The sequence below is a fragment of the Mesocricetus auratus genome, unplaced genomic scaffold, assembly GCF_017639785.1.
Source record: "Mesocricetus auratus isolate SY011 unplaced genomic scaffold, BCM_Maur_2.0 Super-Scaffold_100011, whole genome shotgun sequence".
Lineage (NCBI taxonomy): Eukaryota > Metazoa > Chordata > Mammalia > Rodentia > Cricetidae > Mesocricetus > Mesocricetus auratus.
The window spans coordinates 8950512-8964444 of NW_024429195.1; the positions used below are offsets into that span (position 1 = coordinate 8950512).

Sequence of the window (13933 nt, forward strand, 5' to 3'; positions counted from 1 at the left end):
AACTCCTCTCAGCAGTTGATAAATAGCCAGAAGAAAGAGTTATTCTGTCAAGTGAGATAGAGGAATGCATGATAGATCTGATGTTTCACTGGATTTCTGAGGAAGATTCATCAGGTCCAGGAAAGGTATTAGGAGGAAACACACAGGTTCATATTTCAGGCAAATGGGGGATATGAGCAAACACAGAGGTATTCATATCTCCCAGGTATTAAAGACATAAATAAGAGGCCAGCCATTCTAAACCTATCTTGAGAGGCTTGCGGCTGTCTCCCAATCACCACTGCAAGTGGAGATTGCTAAAAGTCCATGACTCTCAAGAAAAAAGCAATATGGGCTTTAAAATGATCCTGTCCACTTCTGCAAACATCCTCCTAGGTACCCAGAGGGTAACAGACAGAAACAGAAGTGGGAGAACAAAGCTGTGTGTGACAGTGTACAATCCATACCCCAAGTGCAAAGCAGAAGAAGCCTGTCTGTCATCCCATAACTTCTTTAAATGACATGTGTGTGTGTTAAGTTACTGAGTGACTATTGCTGTTCACTTAACCCAAGTAAAACAAGTATGTTTATACCTGGTGTCAAGTGGTCCTTGGTGCAGTAGGATGGGAGAGAGCTCATAAAAGACACATAATTGAATTAGTGAGGATTTATTTCTTTAAAAGAAGATAGGAATCCATGATGATTCTTGAAGGAGGTAGTAAGTTGAGTTCTGTCAGCAGTCTGGGTGGGAAATTGGCAGGTAAAGATGTGAGAAGATGGTCAGTTGAGTGGAAGGAGAAGTATAGGGTGTGGACTGGTTACTTTCTGTTGTGTAATAGAATATAATGACCATGAGCAACTCATAGAACAAGAGGTTTTGGTTTTATTGGGGATAGAGTCCATCGTGGCAGACAAGGCAGGGCAGGAGTCAGGAAAAGCATGGCTACAGGATGGAAGCTTATCTGATCATACTCATGAGAAAGAGAGAGAGAGAGAGAGAGAGAGAGAGACAGACAGACAGACAGACAGACAGACAGACAGACAGACAGAGAGAGAGAGAGAGAGAGAGAGAGAGAGAGAGAGAGATTAGGAAGTGTATCTAATGATTCTCTTACTGTCCCAAAGGGCACAACCTACAAAGGACAAAGTACTGTCTACCTGAGCTTCTGGGGAACATTTCTCACTCAAACCACCACAAGGTGGGAAAGTCCTGGGTATGTGCAGAATTATTCATGGAAAATTGGGAGTGATAGAAACATCCTACATTTATACTATCCATCATGGCTGCCATTCACTACATGGGGCTACCATGAGCATTTGGAATGTGGCTAACACACATGAAGAATGTTCTCATTGATTTAAATTTTAAAAGCCACCATAGAAATAAACAGGCCAACCAAACGTGAACAAGTAGAGCTTGTTTGCTCAGAGATTGCAGTAGCAGGGAACTGGCTGCTATTGTCTGTACTTTGGCAGAGACTCGCAGGTAGGCAGGCATAACAAAGGGAAACTATTTCGAGTAGAAAAGAGAAAGACGCAGGTGTGCCCTGGTGAGGCTGCGGGCATGGAGCGGCTGTGGGTGAACCAACTAGAAATGGGGCATCCCATAGGTTAGCTGTGGGGAGCAGGGGGCGATATTTATTGCAGGAGTTGCTGCTTGACTTCCCAGGTTGTTGGCAGAGATGGCGAAGCGACTTCCAACCAGTCTGACTCAAGAGGTAGGAAACCGGCATCGGGTCTGTTTACAGTAGACAATAGGTTGTTTTTCCGGGCTGGCTGTTAGAGTTTGTGGAGCACAGTTCTAACGTATATGTGATCATTCAACTCCCTTCTTCTGTGCATACACTTCATGAACGCTTGCTCCTGCCCGCGGCGGGGAACGAGGAAGCCGTGCAGTAACAAGAGGTCCAGTTTGGTGAAGCGAGGGTAGGTCTCCGGGAAACGTCAGTGACGGGACTGAGAACAGAGATAAGGGCAGGATGTGTAAACCTGGGCACTGGACTATGAAGCTTATGTTTGTTTTGATATAGATAGGAAACAGGGAATAGCTAAGGGCAGGAAACTGTATGGTCACATCGTTGCTTTGCAATGACTCACTCGGTTTTACTGTGAAAGACAGAGCCCAGAGAGAAGCTGCCAGGAGAGGAAAACTCGGGTGAGATGCTGCAATCATCGCAACAAGAGGAAACGAGCACTGTGCTGTAACTCGTGAGGATGGAGAGATGTGGGCGGGGTAATGATTCAAATGTACAAAACTGAGTTCCAGAAATGGCACTGGCTGGAAGGGACGTCTTCACAAGCCCTTCTAAGCCTGAGCTAGGAAGCAGGTGCTGGCTCTTTAGAGGCCTGGGGAGCTGCACTAGCATGGTAGGAAGAGGGGAGGAAGGAAGGTGATGAACTGGAGTTTCAAATTAGAAAAGTTCAAGGGAAGGTGCTGGAGAGAGGCTCAGCAGATCAGAGCACTGTGGCTCTCCCAGAGGACCCACGTTCAGTTCCTAGCACCCGCATAGTGGCTCACAACTACCAGAAACTCTCGTCCCGGGGATTTCATGCCCTTTTCTGGACTCTGCGTGCCGCCCAGATGCAAAAAAACGGTGAATAAATATAAAATATAATATAAAATAAAATAAATCTAAATGAAGAAAGATCTGACAGATTATAACACATGAAAAAAATCTGAGATAAATCAGAAGAAACCAAAAATGTGTGTTTTCAAATGAAAGGACCCAAAAGACATTCATAGGATATTCATAATAATTTATATTTTCTATTTTGTCTAAAAAGCCATAAGTTATACTTGACAGTTTTCAGAGTGACACAGTTCAATTAAACATTTCTGTTTGGGGCTAAGGGATGGCTCAGAGATTAAGAGCACTGACTGCTCTTCCAGAGGTCCTGAGTTCAATTCCCAGCAGCCACATGGTGGCTCACAACCATCTGTAATGAGATCTGGTGTCCTCTTCTGTCCTTCAAGTATACATGCAGACAGTATACTGTATACACAATAAATATTTTTTTAAAAATCCTGTTTATGTAAGCAGTGACATCTGGTATCTGTCTATCTGTCATCCTTGTCTTCTTCCTCTTCTTAGTTTTTTTCCCCTGATTTTTCTAATATTAGCTGATAACTCAACTCAAGATCCTCTACAGAAAAGACCCTGAGAATGGCTATCAACCAACTGCCATCATAAACACATTAAAAAAGAACAAAAAGCAATGAAACTGATTACAAGTGTGGAGTACTCCAATGGGGTCATTCATTTTTTCTCCCCTTTCTCTCTGCATTCCAAATCTCACATAGAGCAAAGCAGCCACACACAAGATTCAGTTCAAAATCATTGCCTGATTTTACAGCAATGTCACCAGGGTGACAGATGCTATTATGAAGGTAAATTCTGCTGCAGTCCCGTGTCTGGTTCTCAGCCTGAAGGAATGGCAGTAATTAACCACGGTTTAGATTCCCAGATCCAAAGAGAAGTCTCACTGCCATGGTGACTCCCAGCCATGCTTCATACCTGAGAATTTTCAGAATTCCAAATAAACCTCTAAAAAATGTCTGTGATAGAGAAGACAATGATCCAGAGTCGTCCTCATGGTGAACTCTTTCCCTAAGATGTAGGCCAGCCTGGAAAGAGATCAACACACCATTCAGACATATTTATTTCCAATCGGCAAATCACATAGGGGACCGTCACCTAATGCAATCCTGAGGGTGTGTCACCCCTTTCTGTTCCCTCCCACAGTCTTTCTTGGAAGCTAGACAGACCTTAAGGGAAGTCTCTGGAACCCTTGGACGTCCCTCCTGTGCCTCATCTTACATTGACTATAGTCTGCCCTGTCTCTCCCTCCTGGGGTTCCATCACATAAATAAATGCTCATCTGTCCCCTAAGGAATGAGGTTAGCACTTTCAGGAAACAGCATTTATGCGGTGAGCTGAGAAAGGTGGACATTAAGTTCTTTTCATTTCATTCCACTAAGAGGCTCTGTATCTGTGCCGAGATTTTTTTTTTTTTGGCAAGTAAAACAACCCAACTCAAGCTAATGCAGGCAGAAGAGATTTAATCGCAACACACAGCAGCTCACGGGTCTAGGAAGATCAGAAAACCTGGTCTGGGGGGAAGCAGAGAGGGAAAGGGGAGTCCTTTTCTCTCTAAGAAGGATCTACCATGAAAATAACAGCAAAGGACAGAGAGAAGCAAACCTCCCATCCCCTGGTTCCTCGGTTAGAACCTGGCCAAGTCAGGGAATGCAGGCTCCTATTCTCAACGCTACTGCCACGTCATGACCCCAAGCGATAGCGACACTGATATCCACAAGTCATGTGCAAAAGAAAAGACGAGAGTCTCCTCATACACATCGGAAGCATGCACAGGAGGAACATTCCAGCGGGAAATCTGCACAAGACTAAACTGGAAAAGCATCACCATTTTAGGTATGGAAAGGACACCACGACTCCCATGTTGCAGGTTGGCTCACGGTTAACGGTGCTATTCAGAGCAGGCTTCCTTGGAGGAAGCAGTAAGTACGTCTTTGAGAGTTACATCTGAAACCCAGGCCCTTCCTTACTTCCTGTTTCTTGTCCATTCTGAGAATAGCCTCTTCCTGTACATATTCCTGCCTCCACAATATTCTACTGTGCCGTGGAACCAAGCACGATGCACTGAGCACTTTGAAGCCATGGGCTCGTGGCTTCCGTTGTTTTTATGAGACATTGGCGCACAGCAATACAATCTGGCAATGCAGGAATGACAGACACAGATTTGAGACTGTCAAAGGCAAGGCCATTCGTGACAACCTTAATAATAGGCATTTGCTCATGAACATACACCAAAGGGCCCTCCGCCTTTGCCTTGGATTCAGTGGGGTGTCCAAAGCTGTTAGGAAGTTTATCCAAAGAGGCACTGCGCAGCAGCAAGCTTTTAAGGGGAGACTGCTGGAAATAGAAAGACTTTTTCATTGGTATGAAACTGTATATGGCCATAGGGTGCAGGTTAGCAGTTCAGGGACATTTCAACAAAGAAGGGATCTGGTCCATGTAAGGACAGAGAAACTTCTGCACCAAATATTTTATGGGACAAGACTCGGACTAGGAAGGGTTCTATAGACATGGTTCTTATGCCAGTCGGACTGCCGTGACAGAGAGTTTCTGGACGTCTAGGAGAGAAATGGGCAGGAAAGCAAGAGTATTTGTTGGCATAGATAAAAAGGCAGAGAGGGCAGGCGTACGGGCACTGAGGGTTTTTCTTTTTCTGACATCTTTCTGCCACCTCATCTGGAGTTCGACTGAAGAAGCAACAGCTTCCCAAGCACTTCTGAATCCTTCAAGTCTTGCCTGGCTTCGGGCATGGCTGGAACATTGTGCCTTGTACCAGCTGTGATCATGAGCAAGCTGTCTTTTCTTAGTTACCCTCCTTGCAATCAAATGCTGGAAACCTTGGGGGATGTGAGGAGGAAGGGGCAGAAGCTGAGGGTGTTCGATAAAGGCAGAAAAAAAAAACCAACATGTCTACCCATCCTTTGCAAACTTTATAGAAATACCCACACTTGAATCCTGCTTAGCTTTCAGAAAAAAAAAAAAAACTAAGAAACCCATTATCTCAATTACCCGTTAGATTTGTCCTATATTCCTTATGCATTCATCCAGTCAACTTTCTCATGCAATGTTAATCTGGAATGTTAAGTACCAATTCCTTTGATAAAATGCCTCCTTCCTACATAAAAATAGGGAAAATGAAACAAAGGCAGTTCAGTTTCTCTACTTGGCTTAGCTAAAATTCAACTTCTTCAAGGAGTGCCTTAATAAAAGACCCCTCACATTGAGGTTTTTAATAAATATTAAATATTACTACCTATAGAACACAGCTTTGGGAAAGGCCCTGTTCTTCATAGTTACCTAGTTATGAGTCCAGCAGGATATAATTCATAACTTGAATGGCATGTGTATGCTCTCTGATATTTTCTGAAGGTAGAAGAGGATATTAGATTTTCTTTAAAACAAAACATAAAAAGGCCCTTTTTCCTACAGAAAAAGTTAGTTTGAACAAAAGGGCTTTTCATCTTGTTTATTAAATTCACATCTGCACACAAATCGTCCTTGTTTATAGAGTTTGGATGTTCTTATGATTGCTGTTTATTCCTTGTTGTTTTGCAATTCCATGATGAGACTGTTGCCTTGGTAATGAAAAAGTGGGCTTAATCCTTTTAAAATGATAACCATCTCCATTCCACATTGTTTACCAGATTTTATTCATGTACATTCTTCCTTTCTATTTTTCTTCTTTATGAATTTAAAGTTACTCTTTCCTTTGTCATCCTGATTTCCATTTTCTAAATACTTTCCAAACCATCAGTATTTCTTACTTGTTGTACTGAAATGGAAAAATCAGTCCAAGGATTTTATACAAAATAGGAAAACAGACATTTGCATTTGCATTGCAGCCAATACTATTGTGACTCACCACCTTCTGCCTGTACAGAAAACCCTCAAATGACTGTGTGAGCTCCTTGATCTGGAGATCCCAGGATGAAACAGGAATTGTGGATCTGAGCACCCAGATGGGACTCCTGGCCACCAGTCCTGCCACTCCAATCCTTAGGTGGTTGGCGTCCTCAGGATCAGCTGCCTTTTAGTGGCTACCTGATGAAGTGAAGGTACCTTAGGGGCTGGTGGAGTGTCTCAGCTTTCCATGGGTGGCTATGGGGGTAGGCTACACACATAAACAGTAAACTCTAAAGATCCTTAATTGTAAAGGGACGTAAGTGCTGATCTGTGTCCCAGAGAGAGAACAGTCCAGAATTACCCGAGCCCATGATTTGTGGTGTCACCTGATTATGTAACTATAGATAGAATCACAGAGTTCTCATGAAGAAGAAATAGGGAGTAGTTTTACTCAGGACTTCTTACCCTAGTAAAGTAGGCCTCTCATGTCCCATAGGGAGTTCAAAGTAGATCATGGAGACTTCAGGGCCTATTCTAGCTTAAGGGATGCAGGTGTGTGTGTGTGTGTGTGTGTGTGTGTGTGTGTGTGTGTGTTCCTCTAAAGAGCATCTAGGACCTTTCACATGCTCAAAGAAGCCAACAATTAGCACAGGACATCTCGCATTTTTGTCTGGCATGATCACATTTATGTCTACTGTCCTAAAATGCCTAAAATATTAACAACTTTCTATTTCACTTTCACAAGATCCCAGTATCATAGATAAACTGCCCAATCTGCTTGATTTAACCTACAGAAGAATAAGAACCACTGATTTGGCCCAACACTCTAATTTCACACAGGCACTCCATTACAGTGTTAGTTTGTAGATGAGGTTGTTGATACATTACAGAGTCATAGGAAACTGGCTTATTCAAATAACTGATAATCACATTGCACAAAAATTTGAAATTTAAATGAAAATCCTTATATTTCACTAGAATATTAATTTTAATTGTCAAAATTAGCTTTGTCACAGGATTGAAAAACATGGATAAGCATGAGAAATAGCTGGCATTCTGAGTCCCATTTAATATGAAAGAAGTATACTTATGTATTATGACTTTGGAAATTACACTTTTCAGAACATTCCTCTTCCAATTCATATGATTTCAAGAAATAGAAAATTAATTCTATGATGGACAATTAACAGGTTTAATATGAGTTGTCAGACCATGTGAGCATTGACTTGGTTCCAGACATTTTGCCAGGTACTGGGAGACACATACAACAGATACTGTTGAAAGTAGATGTATCTGTACTAGATTATAGGAAGCTTCAAAGACTATAGGATCACAGGAGCGGTAAAACTCAGCATAAATACTAGCAGAATATACAAGTCATGATGGTTTATAAAGGTATTTTAGCTTTCTGCAATTACACATACCTGGGATAATTAAATTCTAAAGGAATACTACGACTGTCATCTTACTTGTAGATTCTATACTAGATGTGACAGGCACAGATTAGCTGTCAATTATTATACATTATTTTATTATGAAGTGATTTTAACTTTTTATGTCGTAGAAAGATATCTAAAATGTAAAACATTTCTATATTAAACATTGAAAGACGACTTGAGCAATTGTAACCCGCCATTGAACTGCAGTCCCTGAATAGTTGCTGCACGGAGTAACCATATAAAAAGTCAGGACAAAAGGCGGATGAAAACATGGATGACTGACTTTAATAGGCATTTCCCAAAAGAGACTGCAAAAGTAGCCAACTAGAGAACAAGGAAAATGTCAAATGTCATTAAGCATCAGAGAAATGCAGCTCAAAACCACAGGAGATAGCGGTTTTTGAATGGCTATTATCAAAAGGACAGAAAGGGAAGGGGACGTCTCACACACTGTTGGTGGGACTAGAAGCAAGTACTATTTTATGGAAAAAGTATAGCTATCTTTCACCATAAGAAAAGAACTATGACATGGTCCAGTTATCTCAAAACTAGATAAGTTTACTAAGGAATTGAAATAGTTTGTTAAAATATATCTGTAATAGCACAGCATTAGCTCATTGTTTGATTTTCGTAATAACCAAGGTATGTAATTAACCAGCTGTCCACTGTTGATGTAAGGACAAGAAATGTTGGTATTTACACAAAACTGAGCATTGTCAGCCATAGAGAGAATGAAATGCTGTCATTTCAAACAATGTTAATGCAAGTGGAAGGCAGTATGTTAAGTGAAATAAATCAGGCACAGAAGGATATAGTCTACATGCTGCCACACACATAGGGAAAGGAAAGTTTGTGGGGCATTTTCTTGATTGATCATTGATGTGGGCTGAGAAGGTGTCCCCTCGGGGCAGGTAGTCCTGGGTAGTGAAACAAGACAGGCTGAACAAGCCCTGGAGAGCAAGCCTATAAGCAGCATTCCTCCATGATCTCTGTTTCTGCTCCTGCTCCAGACTCCTGCCCTGCTCGAGTTCCTGCCTTAGCATCTTCAAGGATGGACTATAAGCTATGAGATGAAAATAACTCCTTTTCTTTCGGTCATAGTCTTTATCATACCAATAGAAACCAAGCTAATACTACCTGACCCCAGTGGTGTACTTTCCCCAACAAGACCCCACCTTCTGAACTTCCTCAAACAGCACCACCATCTGGGGACCAAGTGCTCAAAATCCAGAGACTGTAGGGAAGGGAGGGAATTCTTACCCAAGCCACCAAAGTTGGCAAGTGTTGGGAGACGTCATTCTGTAAATAGGTGTCTGATTGACTTGAATAAAGCACTGCTGGCCAATAGAAAAGCAAGATAGGTGGGGCTAGGAGTCTAGGAGGATTCTGGGAAATGTAGTGAAGAGACTGGTCACCATGTGATCTCCCAAGAGGAATGGACACAGCAGGAGTGCGTCCTCATAAAGATAAGTCCTTATAAAATATATATTAGTAATTATGGGTTAATAATGAAGTCAGAGCTAGCCAATAAGAAACCGAGCAAACAGCCAACAGCTTCATAATTAATATAGTGTCGTGTGTGTTATTTGGGGGCTGAAAGCAGCAAGAAGAACCAGGCAGCAGGGCAGGAAGACTAAACGTTATAGGCAAGAGTTAACTGAGCATTTTGAATAGCCAATAAAAAGGGTTTCAAATGTTTTCAACTCAAAAAAAATATTTGAAATGATGGACATGCTAACTAACATGAATGATCACTATATGTTATATATACACATTGTGATGTCACACCGTGCCACTTAAATATGTACAATGACTATGTATTATTAAAAATAAATATTGTAGAGGGTCTGCAGGCAGAGTTGACACATTTAAGAAGTACATATTTATAATATACACCATGTACTGATAATTACTTTATTTGCACAGGGGAAAATGTTGCTACCACATCACTTAAAACTATGGGTCTTTGCAGTCCATCATAACTGAGAAACCCACAGAGACAGCTGACCTGAGCTTGTGGGTGTTCACAGACTCTGAACAGACAGCTAGGGAGCTGGCATGGGACTGACCTATGCCCTTAGCATCTGGGTGACAATTATGAAGCTGGCCTTTTGTGGAGCCTCTAGCTGTGGGACCAGGACCTGTTCCTGGTTCATGAGCTGGTTCTTTGGAACCTATGCCCTATGACAGGATGCCTTGTTCAGCCTTGATGCATGGGGGAGGAGCTTGGCCCTGCCTCAGCTTGATGTGCCATGCTTTGCTGATTCCCAGTGGGAAGCCGTACCCCATCTAAGTGAAGACAGAGGAGGGTGGATGGGGGAGGAGATGGAGAGGTGGGAGGGAATGAGAGGGAGCAGAGGAGGGAGGGGAAACTGTGGTCGGCATATAAAATAAATAAAAATATGATTTTAAAAAAGAATCTGCATGTAACAAGGTGTCCTGGTTGTCAAGCTGCTACCAACTTTAATGTAGGTGTGATGACATTTTGAGGTCCATAATAAATAATCTTGAAGTGCTAAGAGAAAAATTTACACACAACCTCAAGTAGTTAATTCCAAAAGTCAATAAAAACATGTTTTCACTAGCTTTAAAGACACTAATAATTCTGCTTCCTCTCCAAATTCATCAGTTGTTCATCCTTTCCTGCCCTGCTTAGATTTTGGAGGCTCTTTCTGTCAGTCGCTTCAGCAGCCCTGATGACTGGGTCTGGTGCTACTTTGTGTTGACCACCTGAAGGCTGGGCCATGGAGTGGAGCTGGGTGCTATCTGTGATCACTGAACCTTGCACAGATGGCCCCCACCTGGTCTCAGTCACCCTTCACATCAGAGCCCAGTGACAGAAGTCCCATTTGCCCTTAGAAGGAGGGAAGGGCCTAGCTTTCTGCTCTGCCAATGCCTAAGTTCCTCAATGTTCCAGAGAGATGTGCTTAACCTTCCCCATGTCTCTGGAAGTAATCACCCCTTCAATGATCTTTTAAAAACCTCCGTGTCAGGGTTAATTGGGTTTAATTCACCCTGCTAGACCTGAAGGATACATACACTGACTTTGATAAGGCGCCCCATTTCCTCAGCCCTAACTGGAAGCAATTATTGAAGGCTTTTATAATAAGCTCAGCTCCTGAGACAGGAATAACCAGGCGTGACGTCAAAAGACAGCCATAGGGTAAGGGCTGGAAGACAGTCCTGCAGACCCAAGAGAGGAGCTGAAATTCTGAGTTCAAGAATTGTTTCTGAAAGTCCCTCCCACCGACCTGAACCAGAAATGTTGTTGGTCCTTTGGCTAGTTAGTTTTTGTTGCTGTGATAAAACACTGTGTTGTGACCAACACAACTTACAGAAGGAAGAGTTATCTGGGTCTAGGGTGTTGGTGGGGGAGGCATGGCAGCCAATGGCCACAGCAGGAGACTGAGGGTTCACCTCTTCAACAGCACTCATGATGTAGAAAGAGGAAGAAAACTACAAGGGGTGAACTCTCAAAGCTCAGCACCAGAGATATCCCTTCTCCAGCAAAGCTATACATCACCCACCCAGACAATGCACCCAAACGGGGATCGAGTGTTCCAATACCCAAGCCTTTGTCATTCAAAGCATCGCAGTCCTCATAGCCAGATCAACATGGTTTTGGAGTGGGATGTATCTTGATTTCTTCTACTTTTTCTGCCTAGCTAAGTTCCCATACTCAGATCCTAACTACATGCCTATCTCTCCCAAGAGGCTACCCTCTGCTCTGCAAAAACCCACTATAACTCTGCAACCAGATTTACATTTGGAAGCAAAGAATCATATTGCCACCAATACAGCTATGAGGTAACCCAGCAGGGCATTCCTGTGCAACTCAAGAATCACATTCATTTGGAGCAATGAATTAAGCAGATCCAACTAGGTTTGTCTTAACAAAAAAAAAATGTTATTCTGAGACTTAACTTCATAGTCAAACTAATCCCTTGGCTATGCAAGCCTGTATTCCAAGGTGACTTCCTTTTTCCCATCAACAACTTCTTCATCAAATCTACTGGTCTTGAAAAAACGTGATCAACTCTGAGAAGTAATTATTTCTATTCAGAGAGTTTATCCTACTGAAATTTCCTTTCCGATACACTGGCATTGGTACAGTTGTTAATATAAAAATGAAAATCTCATTTATTCAGTATTCTGGTGTGTCTTGGTACTGTCTTTCCTACAAATACTATAAAATGCTATTTCATCCAGTCTTTCCTATACTTGGAAATCCTCTTCTAATCCTTCAAGATATTGGGAGTCAAATTTAAACTCCTTCATTTAAGAAACACCACCAATCATTCCAGCTTTCTTAGACATTCCTGATGTGAACTTTTATTTTTTAATTAATTTTTATTTAAATTAGAAAACAATCTTGTTTCACATACCAATTCCAGTCCCTCTCCCTCCCACCCTCCCATTCTCCCCACAAACTCCCATCCCACCCCCTATCCACTCCTCAGGGAGGGTGAGGCCTCCCATCAGGGATCATTAAAGTCTGTCACATCATTTGGGACCAGACCGAGGCCCTCCCCCCATAAATCTAGGATGAGAGAGTAGCCCTCCACAGGGAATGTGTTCCCAAAGCCCATTCATGCACTAGGGATAAATACTGGTTCCACTGCCAGAGGCCCCATAGACTGTCCAAGCCCACCAACTGACACCCATGTTCAGGGAGCCTAGTTTGGTTTTTTTTACCGGTTCCCCAGCTGTCAGACTGGGGTCCATGAGCTCCCGCTTGAACAGGTCAGCTGTTTCTGAAGGTTTCCCCAGCATGGTCTTGACCCCTTTGCTCATCACTCCTCCCTCTCTACAACTGGATTCCAGGAGTTTAGCTCACTGCTTAGCTGTGAATCTCTATTTCTGCTTCCATCAGCTACTGGAAGAAGGCTTTATGATAGCATTTAAGGTAGTCATCAATCTTATTATAGGAGAAGGGAATTTAAGGTGGCCTCTCCATTACTGCTTAGATTCTTAGTTGGGGTCATCCTTGTGGATTCCTGGAGATTTCCCTAGTGCCGGGTTTCTCATTAACCCCATAGTGGCTCGCTCTATCAAGGTGTCTCTTTCCTTGCTCTCCTTCTCTGTTCTTCCTCCAACTCGACCAAAGAAGTCATTTACAGTGAACGTTCTAGTCAGCAACAGATAGCATACACCCCATGATCCCATCAGATTATATTGCTCAGTGACACCATAGCTGACTTAGTTTATATGAGTGCACTCTGTATAATGTTCACAACAGGACAGACATCACGGAAAGATGCATTTCTTAGTAACTGTTTCCACTGGAAAGCATTGGGCAACTTTCTGTTTTCTTGTGTTCCTCTTTGTGTTTTTGCATTCCTCATAAGCTCATACATGCTGTTCCCTCTGCTCTGAATCCCCTGGCGCCTCTTCTCCCTATAAGATCTAAATGGCCTTCCAGCCTCACTCCAAGAACCCCTCCAATGGGGAAGCCTCCCTCAACCTTAAGTAAATGAAGCGCTTTATTCTTATTTTGATGTAACATATTCAACTATCAGACTTCATGACTTATCTCTCTCAATTACTAGCTTATACATTTCTGGGAGGAATTGTTCATGCTAATAATCTTAGTGTCTAAGACAGTGCCTGGACCACAGCAGCCATAACATGTGTTAAGTAAATGAATGCATGTTTGTGACTGAGCAGATTCAGAGGAATGAAACTATGAGGAAAGGAAGATTTCTGAGACTCAGAGAGGGAAATGCTGAGGACATTTATCTTGGGAAAGGCAGAATATAAGAGAGCCGTTCACACACATGATATAGTATCTCAACCATAAATAGGCACACTTAAGAGACAAGCAAGAATTATATCCAAAGAGTATACTTAAGCAAGAAGAAATATTTTTACCATAGCTGAGACCATAAAACATCCTTTCTAATACATTTTTAAAAATCTATGCCTAGAAATTTTTTTAGATGAGAGGAGAAAAGCGTCTTATTTAGCAGTTCGGGAGGAGCATACACCTGAAGGAAAATGGGAAGGCAGTTATTGGTGTAGAGGCACAGGCTCCTGCCATCTCCAGAGCAGTGATGAGAAGGCTTCGTGATAAAG

General features: G+C 42.4%; 1 long non-coding RNA gene across 4 annotated transcripts in view; it reads right to left on the minus strand.

Annotated features, from left to right (window-relative positions):
- Window positions 1–631: 631 nt before the first annotated feature.
- Window positions 632–13933, minus strand: part of LOC110342407 — a 31691-nt gene continuing 18389 nt past the window's right edge. For all 4 annotated transcript variants that reach the window (XR_002384465.2, XR_002384466.2, XR_005880327.1 and 1 more), the window contains 2 exons: window positions 3495–3604; window positions 632–1935 (listed from right to left, as the gene is read on the minus strand). This is a non-coding gene — a long non-coding RNA (uncharacterized LOC110342407). The remainder of the gene's footprint in view (window positions 1936–3494; window positions 3605–13933) is intronic.